The sequence below is a fragment of the Furipterus horrens genome, unplaced genomic scaffold (assembly GCF_987537825.1).
Source record: "Furipterus horrens unplaced genomic scaffold, mFurHor1.1.pri manual_scaffold_17, whole genome shotgun sequence".
NCBI lineage: Eukaryota > Metazoa > Chordata > Mammalia > Chiroptera > Furipteridae > Furipterus > Furipterus horrens.
In genome coordinates, this window is record NW_028327187.1 from 22000444 (window position 1) to 22013331 (window position 12888).

General features: G+C 39.3%; 1 protein-coding gene across 1 annotated transcript in view; it reads right to left on the reverse strand.

Moving 5' to 3' along the window:
- Positions 1-12888, reverse strand: part of ADGRG4 (adhesion G protein-coupled receptor G4) — a 154468-nt gene that overhangs the window by 138651 nt on the left and 2929 nt on the right. The window lies entirely within an intron of this gene.

The window sequence follows — 12888 nt, forward strand, 5'->3', positions numbered from 1 at the left end:
AGGATGGGAATATCTACATTACATAAAATAGTTAAAGAAGGCCTCTCTGAGTAAGAGCCATTTTATCTTAGTCCAAGAGATTAAAAATAGCTAGGAGTACAAAGATATGGAAAAAGAGTGACCCAGACATGGGTAATAGAGTGTGTAAAGACCTTGAGGTGGGATGGTGCATGACATGTTCAAGAAATAGGTACTACTCAACCATAAAAAAGAAGGAAATCTTACCCTTTGTGACAGCGTGAATGAGTCTGACAATAAGACAGTCAGAGAAAGACAAGTACCATGTGATTTTACTCATAGGTGGACTCTAATGAGCAAAGTTAACAAAATAGAAACAGACTCCTAGATAGAGAACAGACTGGCAGCTGTCAGAGGGAGGGGAGGGGGGTTCTGAGGCAGGGTGAAAATGATTAAGCAAACAACAACAGGAAGAGTATGTTGATTACCAGAGGGAAAGGGAGTTGGGGGAGGAAGAAGAAGATAAATGGAGGATAAATGGTGATGGAAGGAGACTTGACTTGGGGTGGCGGACACACAATACAATATACAAATGATGTATTATAGAAGATAATTGTACACCTGAAACATATATAATTTTATTAACCAATGTCAGTCCAATAAATCCAATAAAAAAGGAAAAAAGAAATAGGAAGAAAACCAGTGTGCCTGGAGTAGAGTGAGTGAGAGGGAGAATAGCAGAAAATAAAGCCCAAGGTGTAGTGAGAGACCAGATCATGCAGCACTTTTTAGGTCTTATTAAAGAGCTTGTCGGGTCGGGTCGGGTTGGCAGCCGTCCGTCTCAAGAGACGATGGTGTAGCTTCTTAAGAGTCTATCTGCACCGCCGAGAATGGCTGTGCAGTCCGACTCGGGAGTGACACGGTATCTGTCTCCTCCCGTGTTGAATTGACATCTTGTGATGACGCTGGAGTGTCCTCTCCAGTGAAGCTGAAGCTACAGAGCCTGGGCAGGGTGATATGGAGGGTCTGCTGTTGCCCATGCAGCAGACCCCCCCTCTCTTCGCAGCTGAAGGGTCCAAGGGAAAGACGGAGTCAATACAGCTTGGCTTCAGGTGCGCCGCAGGAGTTGCCGGTGTTGACTACAACATCAAACCGCCTTAGGGACTCCGGCTCCGGATTTTCTGTCGGGGTTTACTCCCTTAGCCTTTCCCCTGAAGAGGTATGCCGCAAGGCAGCGGAGGTTTTTTGGAGTCAGAGTTTTCCTTCTCTGTAAAGAGCTTGTATTATATTCTAATTGTGATGGAATTGTGTTGGCATGTTTTGAGTAAGAGTGACATGATCTGACTTGATACATTAAAGGATTTCTCTGGCTGCTGTGTTGAGAATAGGCTATAACAGACCAAGGGTGAAAGCAGGGGAAACAGTTAGGAGACTATTTCTGCTTCATTCCTTACCTCTTGCTCTATTCTGCAACTACTTAGTTCCTGACCTCAGTTGTTATCCTTTCTCTCTGGCTCTGCTCTCTCCCCTTAGACCTTATAACAGATTTGGTTCCTTCTGTTACACCCTTGGTATTATTCTTCCATGGACATGATTTTGCTTCATACTCTGACTCCCTTCAGTTAGAGCATGAGACATCCTCTCTCTGATCTAGGCTTGGCTCCAGACACATCTTCTACAATGACCCTCACAATTCTGCCACTGAGTCTCACAAGACTCCTACTACATAAAGCCAACATACAAAGACTGGGAAGCATATCAGAGCTACCTAACACAGAGGAACAAACACAGAGAAGCAGCCAAAATTGGGAGACAAAGAAACCTTCCCAAATGAAAGAACAAAAGAAATCCTCAGAAAAAGAGCAATGCTAAATGAAATAAGCCAGTCAATGAAAGACAAATACTATATGATCTCACCTATAACGGGAATCTAATGAACAAAATAGAACCATAGGCATGGAAACATGGAACAGACTGACAGTGACCAGAGGGGAGAGGAGAAGGGGATAATGGTGGAAAGAAGGGAAAGGGACTAGTCAAAGTATATGTATGAATGACCCACAGACATGGACAACAATGTGGTGTTTGACTGCAGAAGCAGGGGGTAGATGGGCAGAAGGGGGCAAAGGGAGAAAACTTGGGACAACTAATAGAACAATAAAACATGATAAAAAAAAGTTTTGAAAGCCAAACAGAAAAAAAAAAAAAAAAAAGAACCTGGGGTAGCAATACTTACACCAGACAAAATAGACTTCAAAACAAAGGCTATAACAAGAGACAAAATACAAGGACCCAGCAATTACACTTTGGGGTATTTATCAGAAGAAAAACATATGATTTTGCAGCATTATTTACAATAGTCAAGATATGGAAGCAACCTAAGTGCCCATCAATGGATGAATACATGAAGAAGAAGTAGTACATTAAATATGACTGAACCCTAAAAATAATAAAATATTGCCATCTGCAACAACATGGATGGACTTAGAGGGAGTGAAATAAGTCAGACAGAGAAAGACAAATGCCATATTATTTCACTTATATGTGGAATCTAAAAAGCAAAATAAGCTAACAAGCAGACCAGAAACAGACTCATAAACACCAAAAACATTTTGATGATTGCTACTTGGGAAGGGGGTTTGGCAGATAAGGTTAAGGGATTAAGAAGTACAAGTTGGTAGTTACAGAACGCCATGGGGATGTCGTCGTCGTCGTCGTCAGCAGCCGTCCGTCTCGAGCCATGGGGATGTAAAGTACAGCATAGTGAATATAGTCAATAATATTGTAATAGTTATGTCTGGTGTCAGATGGGCACTAGATTTATTGGGGTGATCACTTCGTATGTTATGTAAATGTCTAAGTATTGGGTTGTACACCTGAAACTAATATAATTTTTTACATCAAGTATAATTGAAAATTTAATAATGTTTTTAAAAGTAGAAATGGAGAATACAGTTTCTTACCTTTGTGTAAACAAGAAGAGAAAAGATAAATTTTTAAGGAGGAGGGAGTATAAGGGAGCTAAATGGTAATGGAAAAATATACAATAACGGTTAAATCAAAAAGTAAAAATAAAAATACATTTTAGTAGGTAGTCAAGGCCAAGTATGAGTTGCTTCTGTGTTCCATAGGTCCCATTTCAAGCTTTAGTATAAGAAACATAGTTTCCCATCAGGCATTGCAGATGGCAGGAAGCCAGTCATTGCTTGTGGTTGATGGTGATAATAATTCTGTACTTTTCCAGGTTTGTTCTTAAATTTGCAGACTGTTCAAATGAAACCCCAGGTCTATTTTTATCAGGAACTGTCACTCACTGGCATGTATGACCTTTTAGCTAAAGACTGATATGCTAAATAAGAATTGTATTGACTGAATTTACTTAATATAGATGAGATTGCAGTTTTCCAATACAAACTTTTCCTTAAGTCTCCAAATTATCAGCTACTTCGGTTGAACAGTCTTAATCATCTACTTGCTGCAGAACAGAAACAAAGAATCTATCTCCATTCCTGTCAGAGAGTCAAGGCGAGGTCTTGTCCTTCCCAGAATACATGGCTGTATGTGGATCAGAAACCAACGTTTGGAACACCTCAGTTTCCTTATTTGTGTTCTATGATTGTTACCATATATGTATAATGGAGAAAGAAAGATGGTATCATGATATTCCAGAGAGGTTAATATAAAGCAATATGCCTTAGAGAAAAAAGATCAAAAGGAAACCCAAAGTTTTGGTTAGGTGTGCATTAATCACCCAGTGGCATTTCAGAGTTACATTTAAAAAATGTCAAAAACAATGTATAAATGACCCATGGACATGGACAATAGGGTGGGGATTGACTGTAGGAATGAGGGGGGGTGGATTGGGTGGGGCAGGGGAGAGCAACGCGGAAAAAATTGGGACAACTGTAATTCAACAACAGTAAAATTTTAAAAATGAAAAAAAGAACAAAATTATTAAATAAATAAATAAATAGAAAGATTAAAGAATACATCTTCTTACCTGAGAGAAAGATAAAACTTGACATGAGAATCAATCCATACAGCCTCTGATACATGATATGTCCTTTTATTGTCTAAACCTGTGTTCAAAAAGTCAGAAATATGCCCAGCTTAGATTCAGAACACTTTCTAGGTCTATGTGACCACACTTCACATTTCACTCAAGGCTTTTTCCTATTGCTTAAAGCCATGTCAGCCAGCCACAATATAGACACTTGCTGAAGTTAAGCAGCCTGAGTGAAACCTCACAAACTGACTTATTTGCATATGCATTCAATAAATTTTATTGAGTGCCTACTATGTGGAAGACACTGTGTTACACACTTGGAATACAGTGCTGGGAACTCAAGAGAGTGATAACATCTCTCATGGGGAAATTAGCCCAGAGGAGAAGACAAATATTAAATGCCTAATTACAAAATGTGATTCATTAAATCTTAATGTACACAACTTCAACACAATAATTTCAGTTTTAATGATCCTAAACTTTTTGAAGAAAGCACTATTCAAGAACTTCATGGCAAAAGTAACTCATTGAATCATTTCTATTTTTAAAGCAGATCTGTTTTGGGAAACCTGACCATCTCATTGCATTAACCCAGCTTCTCTCCTTAAATAATTGTTAAGAAAGCTGCTTATTTGGGAAACACATTGCAAATCCCCCTTTCTCCAATCTAAATGGTGTTAAAACTCCAGATCCTATGGAAACATATTATAAAAGTTTGGCAGTAGGGTGCTGATGGGCATTTTCTGATTTTAAATAAAATGTACTTCTGGGTGATTTACTACTGATTTAAATGTTTCTTTTTCTATAGGATAATACAACATACTGTATTTCTTTCTACATATAAGTGGGACTTGGAGTGAATAGACTCACTTTATATTTGAGGTAAGAGAAGCCAATTAGGAAACCAAATGAATCTTGGACTTCTTATGAGCCCTAGCATTTAATAAGGCTCTTCACATTTACCAAGCATTAGACTGCCTTTCTCATTAGAATAATAAGTGAATTTGTATGACTTGGATGGATTTTTTTTCTAAACTACAACCTTAGAAGTAAGGGGATGTTTAAATCTTTTATGACTTGCAAGATAAAAGGCAACTTAAATTTACAGTGCTGTTAAGAGTACCAGATTGAAAATTTGTAACTAGCTGTGAGCTTGTATTTCTGTTCCTTCATTTCCCTAGACCTCAGTTTCCTTATCTATAAAAATAGAGATAATAATCTGCCTATTTCCCAAAACTGCTATAGAAGAGAATCAAATGATGTGATATTTAAAAGGCAATTTCAAAGTATAAAGTGCTATAGAAATGGATATGATTACTATCTATAAAATGGAATTTTCGACAGCAAAAAATCCGATTTCTATTTTTCTTGCATTTTTCTCTAAACTTTTATAACAGTTCTAAGGTATATTTCAGAAACTTACCTGGCACACAATAAGTAAATTATGGGACATTCCCATTACAGAATATTATGCAACCATTAAAAGGAATAAGGTAAGCCTACATGTCTGTCAGGCATAAAAAGGTGGGTTGAGGAAGGGGGTGGAGATCTTTCATTTTATGTAGAAAATAATTCAGTACTGATTGATTCTTTTAACATTATCACACATTACCTATATAATTTTAAAAATTGAAAGGAAGGAACAGAAGGCTCGAGAGAGAAAGGGAATACAGAAAAGAAAGGAATGAGAGAAATAGAAAGGAAAAGTGGAAATTAAATAATTTCCTTTATACCTAATAACATTCTGTACTGTTTGATTATTTTACAATAATCATGAATTACTTTTACAATTTTTTAAATGAAAAAAGAAGGGAAGGACAAAAATAAAAGGAAGAGAGAGAATAAAGATTAAGGACTTTTATATTATACTTCACACAATTATATGCAATTTTGTCCTTTTATGATGGATATTTATTACTTTAAAAAATTTTTTAATTAAAGGAAGAAAAGAAAGAGGGAGGTAGGGAGGAAGGAAAGATGGGAGGGAGGGAGAAAGAGAAGAAAGATACTCACCTGAGAACTGGATTCCTTTAAATTCCCACTCCCGTGTAACTGTGGAATCCAGAAGAGTTTGCTTTATGAGTGAGTAGACCTGGTCTCTAAATTCCTACATTTGATGTGAAATTGAATGAGCAAAAAGCAGGGGGCTCATTATCTGTGGGCAATGCCTCAGTCACCTCCTTTTCTGGATCAGGCCAGCTTCTGTGCTCTTACCTTTATGGGGCTTGTTGACCAGGGAAGATCCTCTTTTTGTGTCTCATAACACATCATGGGGCTGCTCTCCCAAGCATGAAATCAGCATGAGCAAAGTTCTCAATTTATTACATACCTGCAATAACCTATTAATTTGAGGTCTCTTTCCCAGTTTTCATTAAAGATTATCTTCTTCTGCTAGTTGATTATCACTTTAATTCAACTGGATGTATTAAGCAGGTACTTGCTCACTTAACTAAGGTTCATTTCACTTTATTGAGAAAATGGGGGGTGCAGTTCAGAGAGCTAGGAGCAGAAAGTGGAGGCCAAAGAAGAATTAATGTGTTCATATCTCACACTGTCAGTAGGGTGACACCATCTGTTTATATTTAAACTGCAGATCCATTCTCCAAATTGCTTTTAAAATAGATACAAAACTAGTTTTATATCATTCTCAAGAGGGTGTTGTAATTTTTGCCCCAGTAGGTATCATTATAGCCCTTTTGGGATGATGGAAATATCATCAAATCCTATCAAGCATCCAGAGATGTTCCCCACCAGCCTCTGCATTTCCAAGATCAGGACTCTGAGGTCTAGAGTATAGAATGACTTTCTCAAGGTCATAGAGCTTATGAGAGGCAGAGCAGGAGCTAAGATTGGGGGCTCCTGAGTCCCAGAACAATATTTTTCTTTCCATCTTATACCTTAAATGGAAAAAATTCAGTCTAATAAGAGGCTCACTCGAACTATTATCTGTAGTTCAGTGGTTCTCCAGAGGGGAAGTGGAAGGAAGAAGATGTATCAGAATCACCCACTACCCACTCCCAAGCCCAGAAACTGTTATCAATGTAGTGGATGAGAGCTCAGGATTGCAGAAAGATAAACGAGTTTAGATCTTAGTTGTGTGATTTAGGGTCAGTTGCCCTAACATCTCTGGAGCCCTCAGTATTCTCATTTGTAAAATGTAGATAATGATACCTCATATCACTATGAAGATTATGTGAGATAGTGTGCATAAAGGGCTTAGCCTAGTGCCTGGCACAGGGCGCCAGTGCCATGGCTCCCACCTAGAACTCCACTGCTTCCCCTCTCCACTAGTCACTGGGCTTAGTTTTTTTGGCCTGCTCCCCACAAGATGTCACAAAGCTTACAAGGGAATGTGGGGCAATTGCTAACAATCATCTTGGCACTTCCCTGGCATTGGTTTATATTTTGCACCATGCCTACTCATCTATCTGTCCACACTGCCCCTCTAACACTAAGAGCTCCATCAAGAGATTCACACACTGCCTGGCACACAGAGAGCACTCAATCAATATTTGATAAATAAATGGCTATGTCTTTCTCCCCTATTAAAGTGTGTGCTTACTGAGGACAGGAAAACACATCTCTGTTCTCATGCTCTACCGCAGGAGTTAGCACAGCATCTGGCACATAGTAGGTGCTTAATGAATATTTGCTGAATCAAAAAAAGAGTATAGAGGAGAATATATTTTTATGTATTTGGATACATTAAGAAAATCCTCTAGAAGGAGACCCTGCTGGCAATAACTCATTTTTAAAAAAGGAGTCTTGGCTGGTACAGCTTAGTGGATTGCACACCACTGGTTCAATCCCCAGTCATGGCACATGCCTAGGTTGCAGGCCAGGTTCCCAGTTGGGGACGTGCAAGAGGCAACCAATCGATGTCTCTCTCGCACATTGATATTTCCCCTTTTCTCCCCCCCTTCCTCTCTCTTTAAAAATAAGTAAATAAAATCTTTTTTAAAAGGAGACTGAGGAGACTTCCAGCCAATATGGAGGCCTAGACTGGCAAGCTCTGTCTCCCTCCACAGCTGAGAAGGAGTACAACTACCACGAATCCAGAAATGGCCAAAAGTTCCAGAAGGTAAAGCTACATGGAAGTCCAACATATGCAATTGTAAAAAAGTGGTGCTTGACCAGATGGGTGGGAGGGGTGAGGCTGGGGCAGAGAGGTCAAGTTGTGCTGGCGGTGCCAGCTGCAGAAACGGCAGTGGGACGGTGGTAAGCACAGACACCCATATTTAAGGTAAGGTGAGAAGCGCCTGGGGAGCACCCCCAGCTGCAGACCAAACCCATAAGCTCGCGATTCCAATGCCAGGGAAGGCAGACCCCCATTGCCTCAAACTGTGAAGGCCAGAGGGGGAGGGGAAGGAGGAAGAAACTCCAGGTCTTTCAGCGGAGAGTAAATGGCAGGAATCCATCTTGGACCCTTGCCCCCACACAAAATGCCACAGCGTGGTCAGAAGGATCGCCCGGTAGTGACAACTGTATGGGGCTCCACCCCCTATAGCATAGGAGGTGTGACAGCCGCATTCGGAAAGCAAAGGTAAACACAAAACTGTCAGGAGGCACAGATCACGATAGAGGGCCCAGTGATGCAACTGACCAGACAGCAAACATCTGATCTAATGCATCAGCAGATAGGAAATCTTTCTGAGGCACAGTTCAGAGCTTTGTTGCATGACTGCTTACAGACATGACAGCAGATCTTAAACAAGACGGGGAAGGAATGAAGACTAGACCTGCTGAAATGAACAAAAACACATACAAAACTAGTGTTGAGGGAAAGAAAACCAGGGATCAAATCAACAAATTGGAACATAGGGAAGGAACAAACAGTCAACCAGCGCAGAAAGAGGAAACAAAGAGTGAGGAAAATGAGGAGAGGCTCAGCTATAAGTGGGCCAACGTCCGAATCATAAGGTTGCCAGAAGGTGAAGAAGAAGAACTAGAAATTGAAAAAATTATGTAAAAAGTAATGAGGCAGAACTTCCCTAACTTGGGGAAGGAAATAGACTTACAGGTACAGGAAGCACAGAGACACCTTATAATCAAAATGTCAAAAATTAAGGATAAAGAGAGAATTTTAAAAGCAGCAAGAGAGAAGAAGAGAATTACATACAAAGGGGTCCCAATAAGACTATCAGCTGATTTCTCAAAATAAACTTTGCAGGCAAGAAGGGACTGGCAAGAAATGTTCAAAGTAATGAAAAGCAAAAACCTACAACCATGATTACTCTATCCAGCGAAGCTGTCATTCAGAATAGAAGGGCAGAGAAAGTGCTTCCAGGACAAAGTAAAACTGAAGGAGTTCTTCAGATCCAAACCACTGTTATATGAAATGTTAAAGGGACTTGTTTAGGAGAAAGAGGATCAAAACTATGAACGTTAAAATGAAAACTGTATTCACAACAACCCACAACAGTAGCTAGGGAACTGAAACAAAGGCAAACTAAGTAGGCAATGAGAGTGGGAAAAGAATTATAGGTATAGGGAATATTTTGGGGGGAGGTCAGCTGGAAGAGGGAAGAGGGGAAAGGGAAGGAGATGGTACAGGAATTAAGAAGCATGGTAGGAGGGAGTGGAGTAGACAGGAATATGTTGAGAAGAACTCTATGTACAACCAATAGGCATGGACTAAGGGGGGGCAACTGGAGGGTGGGGGGTCTCTGGGTGGAAGGAAACAGAGGGAAAAGAAATTGGGACAACTGTAACAGCATAATCAATAGGGCATAAAAAAAGAATACTTCCTTCTTCCCTATGCCTCAGGATCTTTGAATTCTGGTCTACACCTATACCCAGTGTTGGCTGGGCAGGGATCTGCCCTCCTGAAAGTCCTACTACCCTTGTTTAGTCTCAAGGATTCCAGCACTTCAGCTTTAGAGCTTCACTTGTATTATGGGGCCAGCCCTAGTATACCTTAGTTTCCTAGGGCCTAATACCAACAGGGCTAATCATTATTCTTGATACATTAGGACAAAAGGAACCCCAAAAGATGACTTTAGCTATCCTAGGAGTTCAGAAAGGAGACTGAAGGAGAGACAACTATGTTCCCACTATGATCTGAATGATAATTTATACCTGGGATAAGATGTAAGTGGAAAGGATTTCACAGGGAAGATTTCACAGAGGAAAAATAGCTGTATTGAGTCTTGAAGGATGAGTAAAAAATTGTCAGATGGACAAGATGTGGGGGCCATGTTGTGGAAAGAATATTTTAGCCCAAGTAAATAGTATAAAGCACAGAAGAATGAAACATAATGGTGTATTTGGGAACTGTAAATGGTTCATTATGGGAAAGGTATAGGATTTGAGGGAGGAGAGCAGCAGGGGATGAAGAAGTCCACAGGGAGCAGGCCAAGGAAGAGCTTTTGTTGCAAGGTAACATGGGTTTAATTTTATAAATGATATCATCTGTTGAAAAGTTTTGGCAGAAGAACCACATGGTCATATTGCAGAGAAAGTCTACTCTGTCAACACCAGTGCATTTTTCTGCTTTCTCTTTAGTCCTGTTAGTCAATTTTTAGCATAGCAGCCAGAGTGATCCTTTTAAAACATGTCAGATCATGTTATTCTCTTGCTCAAAACTCTGTCATGACCGAGATCTTTGTTTCTAGATAGTATTATTCATTAAATAAACCATGGATCCTGAGAGAAATGGTGGATTGTAGGGCTGAAGTAGGGGAAATGCAAGATGAACCTGGAATATCTTGTAAAAGAAAATAAGGAAGTGCTCAAAGAATCATGGAGACATGTCAAAAGAACACAGAAGTCAGCTTGCGAGGAAAATTTGTCGCATCTAGGACAGTTTGAGCATAAGAATAATAGTAACAGATTATAACTCACTGAATAAAATAAGAATCCATGTGTCCACACAGATAAAAAAAATGAATGAATGAATGAATGAATGAATGAATGTGAGATAAGGAAAAACTTTTTGTAGAAAGCTGAATTATAAATGTAAGAAAAATTATGAAAATAGAAAATTGCCATTTGGCAACCATCAGGCAGAGATTAGTAATGACTGCTAAAACTACTAATGTTTGAGGAGTGCTATACACTGAATGTTTCTGTCCCCCTCAAATTAATATGTTGAAACCTAACCTCCAATGTGATAGTATTTGGAAGTGAGGACTTTGGGAAGTGATTAGGTTATGGAGGTGGATTAGTGCTCTTATAAAAGAGGCCCCAAAGAGATCCCTCACCCCTTCTGCCATGGTGCAGACAGACAGTGAGAAGATGACTGTCTTTGAACCAAGAAGTGGGTCCTCACCAGACACCAAATTGGCCAGTGCTTTTATCTTGCAACTTTTAGCCTCCAGAACTGTGAGAAATAAATATTGTTTAAGCTACCCAGTTTATAATAACTTGTTATAGGAGCCCAAATGAACTAAGACAAGGAGGAAGAGGATATTTATAGACTCTAAGTATTCTCACACAGATCACTTACAAATTACAAATAGAAAAATTATATCTTTACAGTGAAGAAATCTGGTAGACATCACCTTAAACAAGCGGTCAAAGTTAACATTCTCATTAATGGAATAAACTGACATCATGTGTATCCTGATGTGATGCAACAAGAAGGACACAGCATCACTTCTGTGGTATTCCTGCCAAAAATACATAAGCTGACCTATGAGCAAATATTAGACAAACCAAAATTGAGGTATCTTCTATAAAATAGCTGACCCATACACTTCAAAAATGTCAATTCCATGAGTGTCAAGGAAAGGCTGAGGAACATGTCCAGATGAAAGAATACTAAAAAAATGGCAACAGCTAAAAGCAGTATTATCATCCTGAATTGGATCCTGGATCAGAGGGGGAAACTGTAATAAAGGACATTAGTGAGAAAGTTGGCTGAATGTGAATATGAACTGTGTAGGGGATAGGAAGCTTTAATAATATTAGTAATTGTACTGTGATTATGTTAGAAACTACTCTTTTGAAAAGATTTTATTTATTTCTAGAGAGAGGGGAAGGGAATGAGAAACAGGAAGAGAAACAAACACTTGCCTCTTACACACTCCCACCTGGTGACTGGTCCGCAATCCAGGCATGTGCTTTGACCCAACATTGAACCAGTGACCTTTCAGTTTGCAGGTCAGCACTCAATCTACTGAGCCACACCAGCCAGAGCAGAAACTGCTCTTGTTTTTAGGAAATGCCCACTGAGGTAATTGGGGTAAAGAGGTGTGATATCTCCAATCTACAGTCAAATGTTTCAAAATATATATAAATAGAGATAAGGCAAACATAGAGAAATGTTAACAATTGAAGAATCTGGATGAAGGACATATGAGAGTTCTTTGTACTTTTCTTACAACTATTCTATAAATTTAATGTTATTTCAAAATTTAAAGTTTTTTAAAACCCTGCTGTGGCTCCCCATTTCTCTAGAGTAAAACCAAAGTTCTTAAAATGGCCCACCAGATCCTGTGAGATGTGGCCCTTTATTAGTCTCTTGCTTCATCTTTCACTTTTTTTTCCTTAGCTCACTCTGTTTCCAGCAAAATGATCCCGAGTACTGTTTCCAGAAAGATTTCAAGTGCCTTGCAGTGCTCCTGGTATTTCCCCGTGTCTGGGATGCTCTTTCCTCAGGTGTCCCCATGGCTTATTCCCTCATTTCCTTCATGTCTCTGTTCAAATGTCATTTTATTAGTTAGGAGATCCCTGATCACCTTAATTGAAGTTGCTTTCTCCCCCTTTCTTCCAGAAATTCTTTCTCACTTCATTTTTCTCTATGGCATGTATCACCTTCTAATATGTGCTTTATTAGTTTTTTTCCTGATTATTGTTTGTCTACTCACATTAGAACATAAACTTTGTGAGGAGATTTATCTATTTTGTTCACTGCTGAATCCCCAGCATCTTAGAATTACCAAAGGTTCCTGACCAAATAAGTTGCAAAAGAATAGCTATTA